This window comes from Tetrao urogallus, assembly GCF_951394365.1.
Source record: "Tetrao urogallus genome assembly, chromosome: 2".
In the NCBI taxonomy this organism is placed as follows: Eukaryota; Metazoa; Chordata; class Aves; order Galliformes; family Phasianidae; genus Tetrao; species Tetrao urogallus.
Genome location: NC_136814.1, coordinates 87,322,748 through 87,337,405, shown reverse-complemented (window position 1 = coordinate 87,337,405; position 14,658 = coordinate 87,322,748).

The window sequence follows — 14,658 nt, the reverse complement described above, 5'->3', positions numbered from 1 at the left end:
AAAATGCTCCAGGAATGAAAAAACGATTTGGAGGAAGTGGTTAAAATGTAGAAGTGTATTAAGTCACGTCCTTAGAAGTTGCATGATATTGCAAATTTCTCAGAATAGCTGCACCAGAAGTTGTCTTGACAACATTCCCAGTAATACAGTAATTGTGTGTGTTTTACACAGAGCAGATTATAATGCAGATATGAATATACTATCCATTACATTGAATTGCCATCCCTTTTACAGAAATAAATTACTCCTTAGGACTTTACAATGGGTATATTTTTCATAGCAGGAATGTTCAGGAATTTATACATCTTTCGTTTTTCTAATGGGCAGTGGCTTGGCTTTCCTATGTTGCCCTGGAGACTCAACATTAACTTTTATTCCATTATCCAGAGCTATAGAGTCCATAAGTGTTGGTGGAGCCGCACCTTGCAGATTTGCTTCAAACTTTTCAGCTGTCCCTGTGTGTGCCCATACCATTTTCCCAACCCTCCACCAGTTCAGGCTGCACCCCAGGTCCCATCTGGCAATCCTCCAGCACCACTCTGCTGCAGCCCAGCAGCCCATGGCCAAGTGCCTCGGGAAAGGTCTCCTATGAGATTTGCCAGGACTCTTCATTTAGGCAGCAAATGCACTCCATTGGTTTAAAACAAACAAACAGGCCTGATGCTCAGTGGCGGAGTTCAAAGCATACCTCCATGACTCTGAGCAGGTCAGGTAGTTTCACGTCCCTTCCCTCACCTCTACTGTCATGAAGCTCAGCAGTTCCAGCCCCAAAGAAAGGCTGAGGTGGGAAGGGACATCTGGGGATCGCTTAGTGGAATGCCTCTTCTCGAGCATGGTGACCAAGAGCAGGGTGGTTAGTTGGGATCTGAGTATCTCCAAGGCTGGTCCATAGGCTGCTGGGTTTTAATGTACCATTTTGGTGGCAGCTGTCTTGAGGTGCTTCCCCAAGCTGTTCTGTGAATCCTTCTGTGCAGACCAATAGGTGACAACTGACAAGACTGACTGACTGACCCTGCCCTGTAGCAGCTCCTGTGGCAGGAGACCATCATGTCCAGGCTATAGCATGGGCCTATCTGCAGGAGAAAGTGTGGGGCAGGGGAAGTACCGGCTGATGTGGGAGAAATAGAGGTGAGAGAGGTAAGATAAGGGTTCCCACCTACAGAAAAAAAGAGGGAGGTTGGGATGTGAGTTACAGAGACCAGAGATGCAGGTAGGCAGAGTAAGAACCTGATCTGAGAGCAGGCTGTTAACAGGGGAGGGACACGTGAGGTTGACATCCCGGTGTAGTGGGATAAAATGTTAAACGAAAGATAAAGTTGGAACTGTCTTCTTTAGTGCTTGTGTACTGCCTATCCCAGGCGTATTTGGAGTCCATGCTGAAAAGCTTTTTCTGCTCTTTGCCTTGGTCTTTCTCTGAAGCCTGAGCAGGCCAGAAAGGTAGATCCCCACCACAGGACTCTTTTCGTGTTGTCTCACTTTTCCTCCCTGGGATCTGTTTTGCTCTAAGCTTTGTGCTCTTAGATGTTCCAGCTGCAATGATTTTTATCAGGCTTCTGTCATGCAGGAAGCCTGATGCCCCATCAGCCTTTCAACTGCACACTGTTTAATCAGGTGCACAGAGGTAGGCAGGGAGAATTCAAATAATGCTCTATCCATACAATAGCTATTGTTTCCTCTATCTCCCAACTCCAGAACTAGAAGAAAAAGGTGTTGTTTCCCATCTTCTCTTCTGAAAGCCCGACTTTTCAAACAGCCTTTTGATCTGCCTTCCACTGACTGCCAAGGCAACGGGCTCCTGGCCTGCATACAAAGGGTGCTTGCTCTCCCTCTCCTGCTCAGTTCATTAAACTTCAAGGCCTAATTCACTGCTGCTGTTCATTTCAAGTTGAGAAACTTCACTGCTGTCAGGTTTATAATGCCACAGTGCCATTTTGGGTAAGGTTTCATTTCTGCTTTCCAAAGCAACATGTAAAAGCACAGAGAATGAGGCTTCTGGAATTAATTTCCTCATCAATAACTTGTATTGAGAGAACCATCGCTCAATGACTTCAACACAACTCAAAGGACGTCTCAAGAAAATCAAAGAATTGACCATGAGAGCAATGAGAGAAATTGAGCAGATAAACACAGTGGTCTCAGTGATGTAAAAGCTGCATGGATGTGAGATGTCTGCATTTCATTACTTTAAAGAAATCCATTCCTCTCCTCTCATCTGTTCTTTGCTCGGCCTATGGCAAGGGAGAAAGTTCATCCCTGCTGTAGTCCAACTGAAGTCATCTTGATCTTGTTTTTTTAATGCTCACTGCTGTGCTTTTTGTATTTATATGAAGAAATAGCAAAAAGGGGGGAAAAAAAAGATTGAGAAAAATTAGGCAAAGTTACAATAACAGATGAGATACCAAGAAAAGATTAAAGCAAGAAACAAAAAGTTACAGCTCAGCATGGTGTCAAACACATAGAAAAGCAGCATTTCATCTTTAACTCTCCTCTTCCCTCTGTCTATACATTTGTCTTGTTAGACAGCTTGTTATGATCTTGTTGTCCCACATCAGTTTGATACATTTAAATCTTAAAAATTGAAAATGGAAGAGAGATAAAACCTTTCTTTTAAACAAGGCAGATATTGTTTCATATACAGCATGTTAATTCCAACCAACGCTAATGTGTTTGTTTAAGACCTTGACTGAGGTTCTTCCCCAAACAAGTCAGGGCTACTATCACTGCACTTCACATCTGTGTGCCTTTTTATCTTGCTTTTTCTTTTCTGTAATCCTGTCAGTGATGGCCTCCCCTGTGGCACATCTTCAGTGGGGATGTTGTCTTCCTCTCAGAATGAGTAGCTGGAGAAAGCAAATGAGTATAGACCTTCCTCTCCCTGGACCTCTGCTTTAAAATTGAATTGCCCTCCTATAAAATTCTTATTTTTTTCACAGTATCATCTCCTCCATGCTTGAGTTTCTCAAGGAAAGAGAATCTATGGCTTTTTGCTGTGAGAAGGTCAGTTCCACACTGGAGCCCCTGCTCAGCTTTGCCAAGGCTTTACATAAGAACCCCTGTATACATATCTATACATATGTGTTTGTGCTTGTAGGTACACACGTATACACATGTATTATGGGAATGCTTTAATATTAATAAAGCTATGATCCTGTTGAATCTTCTAAAGTTAGGGACAAAGAAAGAGTAATTTTCAAAAAGGAACCCACTTATTGACACATCTAAATCTTATCTATGTCCTCTTTTTGTCTGGGCCTAAATTTCAGTGTCCTAGTGTCCAAGGTACTTATTATATGTGGTAAAACTGCTTTGGCATAAAGCCTGATGTAGACAAATCTCTCATCTCCCTGACATTTTTTATTTAGAGAATAATAACATGAAAAGGTCAACCAACAATGGAAAGTTGCAAAGTTTCAGGTATTCATCCCATTGCTAGTGGCTAGCAATAAATAAATATCTTTTGTCTTCCTCCCTACTTATTTTGAACAAGGAACAGCAACCATTGCATTGTACTCTTCCTACTGTAAAGTAATCTCAGTACTGTTAATGCGCAACCTGCCCTGGCTAGCACTAACATCATGCTGTATGCACTCTTGGGGATATCTGCCTTACAGACTGCAATATTGTATCAAAATATGCATGTAAACCTCAGTATTAGAAGTAATAGAAGTGCTGTGTCCTAACGTTGCAAAGCTCATGTAATAAGAAACATATAACAGCAACACTGCACTCACTGCTTGGTGCAATGGTACCACTGCAATTACTAGTCAAGGTGTTTGTAGGGCAGACCTGCTCTGCATAAGCACACAGAAGCAGTCAGGGACAGGTGTAAACCAAGGAGTCCACAGTTAGAGACCTGTCACCTACATGCCAAATACTCCTGTTTTCTCCCTGGGGTAAAATTCCTATGTTGTCTGGTTACAGCTGTGTTTGTGAACTCAGCAAAGGGCATCAACCCCAGTAAATCATCAAAGTGCATCAAAGACAAAGCTCAAAATACGGATGTTGGTGACAATACAGAGATAATGAAAGTAGATGTGTACCCAGATCACTGAAGGGGAAATACATTTATATAAACACTGCACTTTTCTTTGAACATAGGGCGGCCACTGAATCATGTAACAGACTTGTTTAGGAATTCTCCAGCCTATTGAGACATTTTAAAGATATTTCTAGGTTGCAGTTATGATTTTGCCACTTGTACCTCAGCCAAATACAGTGCAAGCCAATCCTCAATGAAGGTTACATAGAGCACTGCTGTATTAGCCATGTCAAAAAACACGGTTAAAAACTCCCTTTAGAGAGCTGCTAACCTTCTTTCTCAGGCACATTGTTGAAATTTGATCCATGGAGCAAGTGCAGCCTGTAGCCATTCATCCAGCACAGGACTCTACAGTAGCCAGCAGCAGAGGCACATGGGCACAACCAGGCTACTGTGAAGGTTGAACTTTCTCCTGATATGTCTTCTCGACCTCCAGCAAACAGGAATTTAGGAACTGCCTGATGTGAGAATTTCATTCAAATCCCTGTGTACCAACAGATATATTTTCCATGAACTCACCCCATCCCTTCTTGAATTCACTGGCACTTTTGGCTTCTGCACAACCTTTTACAATCTTATTATATACTCACGAACGAGTTTTGTTTCTTTTTAACTTGCTCTCTGGCCATCTTGTTGAGAGTTCTCTCCTCCTTGTATTCCAAGAAACGATGACTAATCATTTCTTTTTTAGCATCTCCTCAATGTTTGTCACTTTACAGGCCTGAAGTTCACCCTCATCCAGCAGCTCTCCTCAAGTTGCAGAATGCAGCCGAGTTAGTCTTTCTTCACAGCACTTTCCTCTGTCTCTTTCCCAGTTCTCCCACAGCCATTCTGCCTAGGTCCTCCTGAATGTCAGTCCTGCCCTTGAGTGTACCAGCTGCTCACTGCCTTCACCCCACTTCAGTGTCATCTGCAAACCTGTTGGAGTGTCTTTCCTCGGATGCTCCAGGTCATTGATGAAAATGTTAAGCAGGAAAAGTCCCAGGACAGACTCCTGGCGCACCCCCCCTCTTTGCTGACCTCCAGATGGAGTGCAAACCATCAGCCACTGTCTGCTGATCCCAACCATCCCTTCTGGACTAAAGGTTGCTGGAAAATAAAATTTGCATCTGAAGGCTTAGGAAAACCTGCTAAGTAGAGGTTTTGACAATCCTTCTGAAAATTATCAAGATCAGTCACTGAAGGCCTGGGGTTTTAGTTACACCAGTTTTGATCATTACCTCCAATGGAATAGTTGATTGGAGCAATTTTCACCTTCGGCTCCCCTGCAGAGGATAACCCATTCCATCCACTCTGATATAGATTTTTAAGACTGATGGGATAAATCAGTGGAGCCACCTGTCTCCACTAAGGAAGGAGCCTAAGCAACTAGCAGCAAGTCAGTGAGATGAACCATACACGTGTCATCTTGGTATTTTAATTTTAATTTCACTTCTGTAAAATGATGATGTTAATGCTTTCTTGTTCTTCACACTTCTTTGAACTGTATTACTAAGGTGTTCTATCTGATGCCTGACATATTTTTAAGCTTCTCATTTGCTTCATGCTACCACTGTTCGTGATGAAGGGATGGAAGGCAGAGTTTCTAGAGTAAATTAGTTCTGAGCACCTGCACACAAATCAAAAACCTCACACAGAAGAGGCATGAAGGGAAAAATAAGGCAGTGAATTTCCATAATTTCTCATTCTCTCAACCTTTTGAACTGCTGCCAACTTCATCACCAGATTGCCATATTTCTTATTTTGCTGTTTTTAACAGGGGATAATTATAGCTCATTGTTCCACAGCTTAATGTGTAAAATGCTGAGCAGTACTTCTGTCCATTTTCCTTAGCTCTGAGAAATCTTAACTGCTTTTGACTCTTGTGTCCCGGATAACCACTACTTAGTAGTTAAAAGTTCATTAAAATGAGGCCAAACATAGATGAAAATGCCAACAAAAACATGCCTGAAGATATAGATGACTGTCATGGCATTGCCAATAGAAACACATTTTCTCACACTATATTTTTAAACGTATCTAATGAATATTTTATAAACTTTAAGTCAATGTGATGAAACTGACTTTCTGCAAAGTAATTGTCCCAAGGATGAGAAATTTAAAAATGTGAATAATACTCTGAAGCAGAAGATGCATTCTGCAAATATCCATGTGTGTTTCTTTCATGACCCGTGGTTCAAAATTCTTGACTGTTTTGCTCTGTATGGAAATAAGCTTAACCTACAAAGCACAATTAAAGTGAAGATGGAAAAATCATGTTTGAGTTGCACTCCTGCACTTCCCACAATTGGGAAAGCAACAGTTCCCCTGGGTTTCCTTCTTTGGCTGTGAAGGCAAATGGCAGACTAGTGTTTCCAAAACATTTCTCTGCTATTCCATGACATCGATTAGCTCAATGAAAGGAGATTCCTTTTTCCATTCTTATAATCCAAACCCAAATTGAAAAGCACAACTTTAGAAAACATTCCCTTAGAATTTCCTCAATTCTTTTTTTCATTTGAAGTTTCTCACATTGAAAGGATGCTTGGAGCATCCCTTCTCCCATCCTGAACTTTGCTCCAGCTTTTTTATTCTTGGATTGGTAGGAAGAAACCAGCACTTTTCTCACTAGCAGGAAAACAGAGTGGGTGAATAGGGTGCCAGAAACTTAGATTAGGACAGAGATTCATCACTGCCAGATGGGACAAAGGTCAAATAACTTCTTACTAGAAAATATTTAAAACAGTGAAGAGCACTTGAAGGCCCAAGAATGAACTGGTCTTTATCAGTCTCAGAAAAAGATTGGCCAATCTTTTCTTATCACATTTTCCTTAACATTCAGGTGCAAATGTTTAAAAGACTCTTCAGAATAAAATCAGGATTCCTATCCACCTCACAGCAATAAAATCTAGCTTCCTATACTTAAACCTAACTCTAACACACTAAACAATTATTAGCAACCTTCGTGTTTTGTACCAATGGTAGAATTAAGAATTAGTGGCAAAGAGGAGGATGAAACCTGCACGGAGTAATAACAGCATGCCCATGTGTCAGTAGGCACAGCTTACAGGCCAACTTGTTTGTCATGCACGCTTTCACTGTAGCCTGAAAAAACTGCTCAGAGCACAAAGTAGAGCAGTTCTAGGAAAGATACAGCGTCCACACCCTCTGCTTGGGCACTGGCTGGCAGGAAGAGGACACAGATAACCAGAGGTATGACTGTCTGTTATGACGGGAACAATTTTTTATTTGCCAGAGGCAGCAGAAATCCCCGCACAAACTGTTGTTCCTTCATTCCAAACAGTTTACAGCATTGTTTGCAATGTATTTCAATGAGAACCTGATGGTCGCTCAGAAAACACAAAATAAGCCTTTCTGCTCGTATTACGCTACGGGCTGATGAAAAGGCAAACATCAAGCTCTTGTTAAAGAGAAAACCAGAATGCTTTCATTAATCCATTAGAGGCCTGACAATGTACCAAGGACCACTGACTAAACTTGTACTTATTTTAGAAGGAAATATCTGAACTCATATTGATTGGTTATTGTTTATGCTATAAAAATGTTATATAGTAGGAACAGCTAGGCACTGCATGGACAACCAAGCAGGATATGATGTGTATCTTCAAGGAGATGGAAAACCATCCATATGTTCATTATTTATTGCGGAGGAGATGAGATGCTCAAAAGCATACAGTTTCCACTAGGAGTGCCAGGAGTTGAGAACATATGTTCCCTGTATCTTCAAACCTTCTCTCTTCTGATATAACAGAAATCTGAAATTGTTCCTACATTTTTTTAGTATTAAGTGATGCAGAACTTCAGGAATAATGATCCAGCCCCAAACTGTTGTGTTTTCATGAAACGAAACAGAATAAGAAAAATCTGGTGAACACGAAATGTCAAACATAAGAGAAACAGGTTCATGCAAATACACAAGATACAGAGAAAGAACAAAGAAGAAGACAGATATATCCATCTTTGTGGTCACCTTGATAACTTCAAGAAAGACACCACTTTCCAGTTTGGTTTTCAAAAAGCAACGTAGTGCTTTTCCCTTATTAAAGAACTTAAACGATTAGTGTTCTTGTTTGTATGTTATTTCCTCCACTTTAATCTTCACAGGATCAGTGAAATGTTAGCTCAGCAATGCTTTCTCTCTGAAGTACAACAGGCTTCATCAACCTTGTGCACAATTATCTGATAATACGTAGACTGATTTAACAAAGGCAGTGTGGTATCTAACTTGCCCATTCCTTCCTGTCCCAAGATAGTAAAGATCAGAGACACGAGACATTTATTATATTTTCCGTATGACTGACCAGTTGTCATAAAAAATGCAGTTCTATTAAGTTAGTGAACTTAGAACAAGCACACTTCAGCTGCCTGTGCTTTCCCATCCCAAACAGGGCTTTCTGGGATGAAAGTTGACCATACAAACAGTCAAATCTCACAGCACTTTTTTCCTCCTATTTCTGAAGGACAGTCAGATGTGAAATTGGGTTGAAATTAATTAGAAATTAATTAATTTCAATCCTAAATTAGGATTGAAATTAAAGGATGGCTCCAGATTTGGTAAAGTGAGCAGCTCTTAAGATATATAGATAGAGTACACATAACTTCTGATGATACTTTTGTATGACACCCTTTGTCCAAAAGAAAGACAGAGGTGAATGTTTTCATACAGAGCTGAAGAGCCATAATGTCCCCAGGTGAAGTTCTGGAGACAGGATCTGTGCAGATATAGGAACTAGATATGTATCTGGGACTGCAGGAAGCAGCAGAAGAAGCAGGCTGTTCCTAACTACATCAGAGCTGGCTATGCACCAAAGATCTACCCTTGATTTATTACAAGGCCTGTGACATCTTGAACAACCACAGTTGACTGGGATGCTGGCCAAGCCACCACTTCCAGTACCACACAGAAATCTGATGCACTTCATGTACCAAATAAACATTTTGGGGGGCTCCAGTGTGTACTTGGGTGGGTAAACTTCATCAGGAGCATCTGAGATCTGAACACGCCATTCAAAATCTGTGTTTTCATGACTGCTCTACTTGAGACCTGATCCCCAAATTTGTTCCTTCTCAGGTGAATTAGGCTGAGCAAAGGCCTGACCTGGGACATCCACCATTTAACTGACAGCTTTAAAAGCTCTTGTTCAAGGAAGAACACACACCAACGTGGATGTGAGCCTCTCTGGAACAGCTGAAGGGAGATCCTCTCTCCTCCTATGCTGTCAAATCCAAAGTTGAGGAAAAAATATCTGCAGACCATGAATACAGCCGAAAGAGGCACATCTGTATATTTGTCTGCACTCCACACCGAGCCCCTATTTTTACCCACTGTTATAGCTAAGATGGCTGAATTACAAGGTCGCATATTATGCTGAAGGCCATATCATGAGTCATTTGATTAAAACTCTGCTCTTCCTGGCTCTCAGTCCTTTTCTCTACTCATTAGTACACACAATATAATGAAACGTTGGAATATCCCCAGAAGGGAGTCTTGCTTAGACCACTTCCTCTGTAGTTCACCACCACAGACCTCTGTTCTTGGCTTGGGCAGCTTTCCAGCTGAACTACATGATGCAAAATAACATTTTCAGTTTAATTTCAAGTGGGATAATGAGCAACTACAGAACTTCAAACTACAAACATGGTTCTAAATTTAAACAAAAGAGCAAGGGGAATTTTAGAGAGTATTCAAAAGAGTAAACAGTACAGAGCCTAAAGAAATATGTAGAGGACACTATTTGCTTTTCCTATTATCCATCTTGACTAGCATTCTTTGATGCGCTTAAGTAAATTATGACCTCTATTGCCTTTTTGAAGAAAATAATCAAACCTTTTACCTGAATTTCTAACCTCGGATAAAACAAACACTGGAAAGCTGGTAAAATTACCTGCTGTTCTGACTGCTGGAAAATCATTGATAACATCAGATATTTTATTAAAGTTGGATTCAAACTCTTCTATTTAATAACAATTTAAGAAAAGTTTCATTTTATAAACTCATAGGGTGTTGGAATGAAAGATGCGATAGTTCCCATGTAACCTCATAAATTCTCTTGCTAGTCATTCTTGAGTCTACGAGCTCTAATAAAATTCTCATGAGAACACAGTATTCATCCATAAAAACTCCTGAACCCCCCATGGGATTTGGCTGGTTTATAAGGGTTCAGAGGTTCAAGCCTGTGGTTTATTTATTAAAATTTTCTCAGTAAATATATCATGGTATAATAGATAACAACCACACTGTCCTGTGCTAGTAACATCCGTCTTCCATAAAATGTGAAATATAAAATATATGAGAAGTGAGACTCGGGAACAATGAAGAACTTTAAGTTACATATAAATGTAGGCACATCATTGGATTTTTCTGAAAAAGAAACTGAAATCTTAAACAAGAATGAGAATTTTCTTCCTTATTTTTCTCCTTACAAAATCACTGTCATCAAAAGCAGCTCACATGCTGCCCTATGTAAAGCCACAAAAGGGGAAGTTTAGATCACCTGATGTTTTAACAGACCGGACTGAGGTTAAATGTTGATAGTCCCAAAAGACGAAGATAAGTTGGAGATAACATAACTGTAGTATTAGAAATGTGAATCTGATAAAGAACACCATGTCAGTGATAGCAGTGTTTTGTGGAATTCTGCGGTTAAAGGCTCTCAAACAACTTTGCCTCCTTCCTCCAGACAGCCTCCACACAAACCCTAAAAATGAAAAGTGTAAAATCCTTTCCTTGGAGCCAGAGAAGAGCAGTAGGAATGTGTCCAACAACAGTAGCTTCCATGAGGCAATATTATACTCAAGATTTGCTCACAGATCATAATGAAGAGTTGGACGGTCAGTCGGTGTCAGTCAACTGTGACACAAAGTCCTTGTTCCCACCATGGCTGCCAACTTGCATCTCCAAAAGCCATCTCTAAGCCACGGTCGCAGCACTCCTCCAAAGGGTACTGCTTCATGCAGCTGGGTACTGCAGTCCCAGCGCACCACAGGCCAAAAATATCTTTCCTATAAACTGTTAAGGCTGTGCGTGCCATTGGCAGCCTCCACTTTCTCTAGCAGTACTGTCATACTCAGAGAAAATGGGGTATGACATGGAAAGGAACAAAGGTACTCAACAAATAAGCTTCCTGTTTGTGTGTGCACACAGGAGCGTGTGTGACAGAGCTGGTGTCTTTCACACTGACAGATCCAATACATGTTTAAACAGGAAATTGTGTGTGTAAAACTCAAGTGTTCAACATGTAAAGCAATCAGCAGAAATCTTATTTTCTTAACAGAATCAAGAGTTTGGCCCTACAAAGAGTGCACACTGTTGTTTATCCTTAATCAACTGTATCTGAAGTCTGAGGGCACAGTAACTTTCCACCTCTGTAAATCTTTTCTCTTGAATAGAGCTGGCTTTTTATCTGTCAAATGATTTATACCATAAGATTAAAAGAGAGCAAGAAAATACAGCATTCATTTAGTTTTGCAAAGTAGAAAGCCCATTATAGCCCACTCAAAATTTGGGCTCTTGGTGGGCTTATTAATATTTATTGGGGATCTGATTAATATTTATAAATATCTTAAGTGTGGGAGTCAAATGGACATGGCCAACCTCTTCTCAGCAGTCTGTGGGGACAAGACAAGAGGAACGGCCATAAACTGGGGCATAGGAAGTTCCACACCAATATATGAAGGAACTTCTTCACAGTGAGTGTGACGGAGCACTGGAACAGGCTGCCCAGAGGGGTTGTGGATTCTCCTTCTATGGAGATGTTCAAGACCCGCCTGGATGCCTGCCTGTGCAGCGTGCTGCAGGGAGCCTGCTTCAGCAGGGGGTTGGACTCGATGGATCTCTGGAGGTCCCTTCTAACCCCTACAATTCTGTGATCCTGTGATTCTGTGAAAGCTTCTGCTTGCATTTTATCTCCAGTGATAACAGTGGGCTGTAATTTACATAACACATCTTTTGAAAAATCTCCGATTTACAGAATGTATGGGAGGTCATTTCAGCCGACAGCAAACTACAGGAATGAGGGAGAAATAAGTTTGTGACAGAAAGGCATAGGACACAAACATGAAGGACAATAGAACAAGAGCACTGTATTCCCTTGGAAAATGTAGAGAATAATGGGCAGACCCATTTTAAGTTCTGTCAATGGACTACCTTCAGCTTGTCAAAAAATGTGAGGAGATGCTAAGTGCCTGCAGATGGTCAGTTCGCCCAACAGATGGCCTTCCCTGTGGCCCACACTGATGTGTCCAGAGCAGTGATTAGAGCCCAACTCAGGCAAAAGCAGTGGCATGTTTTGCAGCTGTACTTCTGGTGGGAACCAGAGCTTTCTCTGCTGTCCAGTTGCAATTCAAAATACAGCCTGAAGACATGCTGGAACAATAGCAGTTGCATAGCTTTCTCCCACACTGTTTATACTGCCATAAATCATGCTGCATTGTGGGAAAAAACTATTTAACAGTTAAATTAGAATACTATGACTTATCTGCATCCTTTCTGGAAGAACAATTCTGCGAATTTTTAATACATTAAATTATAAACACATCTCTCTTCTATCCCCAAAAGGTGAGGATTCTGTTAGAGATCAAATCATTAGTTACACTGTTGGCCAGAAACCCCCAGACTCGAGCCAACTGCTCACAAACCAAATCCATAACTGGCATTGGTACTATATTAATCACATAACACGTGGCATTTGTTAGCACTTCCCCACACTGTATGCAATCTGATTATTCCCTTACTCCAGTTACACTTTCAGCCTCAGCTCTTCTTTTTATGTAGAACATCCAAAAAATAAAATAATCCAAATGTCTTTATTACCTCAGAAAGTGTAAACTGTGAGAGCATTAAATGTAAATTCTTCACTATCCAGTAAAGGCCCAGATGGCCTCCACCGTGCTTTTCCAACAATCCAATTTACTGCTTCTGTCTCACTGATGACCCCTTGATTGAGAACCAGAATAGGTGTTCAAGCAACATTTAGTAAAGCAACTGTACTTTATTTTCAGGTTTTGGAGCAGAGTCTGGAAATAGGGTTGCCTGTCTGTTTGCAATACCCTGAGCCACATGGAATGAACATCTGAGCCTGGCAACTATGGGCCTGGAGGGATGCACAGCCCCCTACCACAAGTGGCCTATTTAGCAACACCTGTGAAGATAGGATGTGTCCAAAGTGTGTGTGCATCTGAACTGACCAGACCAAACTATCTGGTCATTGATCAAACTGATCACGTTGCAGAAGATGACCAAAAGCCAGATTGAAGAGCAACCAGGGATTTACAGAGTGATTTGACAAAAAGCAGGAGTTGGGCTGGAAAGAATAAAAGTGTAAAAAAACTCTTAATGGGAGGGGGAGGTTTGGGTGGGAGACAGCTTTCTCCTGCATGTGGCTTAGCCAGGGCGTTGTATCAGCCAAGGAGCTGCAGGGAGCTGCAGGGATCTGCACGAAGGTAGAGAACCACATCTCCCACAGAAGGTGTCTGTAAGCAGTGAAACACACATCCTTTGGGAGAGTTTTTGTAATCCAAACTACCCGTGAGTGAAGGCTGCATACAGCCCCATGCATGGGTCTTTCTGTGGGTGTCAGTGTGTGCATATCATAGAATCACAGAATGGCCTGAGTTGAAAAGGACCACAATGATCATCTAGTTTCAACCCCCTTTCTATGTGCCAACCACCAGACCAGGCTGCCCAGAGGGCCAGAGCCACGTCCAGTCTGGCCTTGAATGCCTCCAGGGGAGGGGCATCCACAACTTCCTTGGGCAACCTGTTCCAGTGTGTCACCACCCTCTGTGTATGCATATGCCTACACTGAGAAAGCATTGGGATCGACTATAGAAGGATGCTTAGAAATTCATAGGTTTATTAATATTCTGTATCTAGTAGTACGGTCTACCTGTTGTATTACAGATCTGGAATGCAAAAATCACTGATTGCTGGTTATACATCGTCCATAAGGTAATTAACTGTTTTGATCCTGATCTATATTAAACTATATGAACACAACAGTTTTTCCCTGCGACATCTATCAAGCTGACAAAATAGTCAGAGCCCTCTGTAGCACAAAGATTTCACGTTTTCTTTCAGAGTATTAATAGTGAACAAATTCAAACAAAGAATAAATTCATGCTTAGTAAATCACGTCTAAGTACAGGTGAAACCTCAAGAGTGCATGTGATATTTATCTCCTACTCAATTGTTTTGGAGGAAGGCTTTGCTCATCTGGTAATTTGCCACCAATTTCCCATTTGCCACCAATTTCCCATGTGTTCATACACAGATGTTACATGGAGAGCATTTGTAATTCTTAACATGTTGTATTCCAATGGGGAGAGCAGCACTCACCGGTTCCACCATATTTTTCCATTTGTGTTATCTGTGAAAAGAACAAACTGGGCTGGATTTGGAGCTCAGTGACCACAGTGTGACAGAGAAGAGAATCAGCTCCAGCTAAACCCTGCTGAAAAAACTGAAATCCTCACCTTGTAAATGGCTGCCGCTTGTTGCAGCCTCACTAGTCACACAGCAGTGTTTCTGTAACAGAACTCAGAACTTCCTTTTTTTTTATTCTGCAAGACAGACAAATCTTTTCAATTGTACCCATTTAATTGGCCTGGCCAATTCTCCT